Raw genomic sequence first — 2,653 nt, forward strand, 5'->3', positions numbered from 1 at the left:
TTCTTCTCTTTTTCCTCCTCCTCTATTCTACTCTCTCTTCAAGTTAGAAGAGAGGAGACCAGAGCCTCTGATTTGCCATCAGTACTTTAGGCCACATCCCTCCTTCCTTGGTGTGGCTTCCCCTGCCACTCAGCTTGCTTCTGCGCAGACTCCTCAGTCTTAGCCCCTCTGCTGTCTGCTTGTGCGTGGGGGGAAAGGCGAGTTCACGGCAATATTAATCTGAGCAAAGCACAACTCGAGGGAAAATTTTGCTGCTCTGTTGCAAATAGCATATGGTATCTTCCAAAAGCCAAAGAAATGATTTTTTAATCATCTGCTGTTCAGGATTATCCACGCTCCCTTTCCGCAGCGTGAATAATGGAAGGTTAGCTGTATTTGGATTTCAAAGCAGTTTGGACTTTATTGAAATCCAAGGCTCCCCGTTTGCACCCCACCCCTCAGTGGGCATTCGTGCCTGTAATTAAATTGATCTGCGAGGGGATGGCCGCAGAGGTGCCTCTGATGTGAGTGGTTACCAGAGAAAGACAATCAGAGTTTTTATGTTGCACACATGGAGCCAAACTGATAGCAACTGGTCTCCTTCAGGAGAGATGCCCTTTGTGCTCTGGCACTGGGTCCCGCCACCTCTAGGCATTTCAGCCTGCCCTCCGAAACATCCTCGGAGAAGTTAGCATAAGTCCTTCAGCGTAAGACTTCAACATGGGCCTGTTGGGTTTCACAGGGGTGCAAGCAGAGATATTGGGGGGGATTTGATTTTAAGGTGGGCAGAAGTTGGCTGGCACACATACAGACACACACAGAGAGACACACACACAGACAGCTGAAATTTTAGTTAAGAATGCCGAATACTGCATGGTGAGAAAACTCGTCTGTTCAGTGCACGTGGTGCAGTCTGTGTGTAGAAGGAAAGACGGGCAGCCTCTTCTAGAACACACGGGCTCGGAGAGCAGGAGGTGTGTTGCTTCAAACAGAGTTTCTCCTGGGCACGGGGGACAGGTGGGGAAAAGAGCTGTGAGCCAGCCCTTCACCTGGATGTATTTGTCACCTAGAGAAGAAGAGAGGAAAATGTTAGTGAAACAGGAACACACACAAGAAGTGCTGGAGTATGTGCTTGTAGCTGTGGAGGCTGCACACGGGGTTGAGGAAGGGCTAAGATACTGGGGGAGCCAGGTGGTTGCTGGCTGGGCAGGGAGACCAGGCAGGTGCTGAGCGCCTTGGAGGGGCTGGGGCTGGGTTATCGTGGCAGAATGACAGGGGAGAGAGGACTGTACCCCTCCTGCCGGCCTCCTGGGGGGGCACTCTCAGACTTACCCCTGCGTGTCCCCCTCTATGGCAAGGCGCCCTCCTGGTTGCCAGCGGCATGGGCAGCATTATCCTGAAGCCTTCTGCCTGCGCCAACCCATAGGGCAACCCCTCACCCCTATTTGAGGTCAGAGCAGGAAATGGGTGTGGGGGGACCCCATCCCTTCTTTGCTAAAGTCAGAGCTAGAGTCAGGACTCCAGGCTCCCCTCACTCACTGTCCCCCCAAAATCAAACCACAGCAGCCTCTCTGGCTCCCCTCTCCTTCCCTGCATGCCTCCCCTGTGGTCACCCTGCTCCGGCAACATCTGTTTTGGGTTTGCTGGCTGCACCAGCGGCCTGCCAGGAGGAACCCTGTGATCAGCCCAGGAAGGCCTCCCTCTCCTCCTCAGGCTCCTGTCCTCACACCAGAGATGCTGCTCTCCTTGCTGTATCATCTCCAACGAGCTTCCAGCAAGACTCCCTGTGCTTGCACGGATCTCATTACTGATTATTTATGCTGCCTGCCCACCCCCTCAGCACCACACAGACAGAGCCAGCCGCCAGCTGGTGAGAAGGAGAGCATCCACCACGCCGCTGCCCTGCCCCCTCGGAGAGGACAGCCGGCCGTTCTCGTGATTAAACCCACCAGCCACTCCCATCGCTCGCTGACGGATTCTCCTGACCATAGCGGTTACTGATTAAAGAAGAGCTGGATTATTTTTCTTAGGAGAAAATTAAAACCACACAGAAAAAGAGAGAGAAAGCAGGGCCTCCCACTGCAATGCTCTTGGCAGGAGCCACGTGGATTGTTAATCCTCTCTGCCCGCGGGACATCTGGCACACCGGTCACACAGAGACCGCCCAGCGGACACACGCTATTGCCCAGCGAGGGCATATCCGGGGCACAGCCACTCTGGCCCTGCTCTCACCTAGAGCACATTGCTTCCAACGGAGTGGCAGGCACCGTGCTGGGCCCTGAGTGCAAAAGCAAGTTGTCACACACACACACACACACAGGCCAGCACACCGTGCATGTCTGGGGGAGGGTTTCAGGCCGTCCCTCCCGCTGTCCGTCCTGCAGAGCTGCCAAGTGCCTCTTGCTTTGTAGACGCAGAACTGCCTGCTGCTCAGCCTCAAAGGCCAGCGCCCTCCCTCTGGCTCCGGCTGTGAACTGTCCACTGGCAGCTCTCCCAGCAGGAATGGAAAGCCTGCGCTTCACATGAAGTTTCCTCTAAAATTAAAGTAGAAATAAGGCCCTGCCCTGGTGCTTCCCATCTGTGTGCCTGCCTTTTATGGCCGGGACTCTGGGCTTTCTTGGGAATTGCTGACAAAAAGCTGGTGACTGAGCAGAGTGGCGGCTCCAGGATTTCG

The sequence above is a fragment of the Myotis brandtii genome, unplaced genomic scaffold (assembly GCF_000412655.1).
Source record: "Myotis brandtii unplaced genomic scaffold, ASM41265v1 scaffold125, whole genome shotgun sequence".
Taxonomy (NCBI): domain Eukaryota; kingdom Metazoa; phylum Chordata; class Mammalia; order Chiroptera; family Vespertilionidae; genus Myotis; species Myotis brandtii.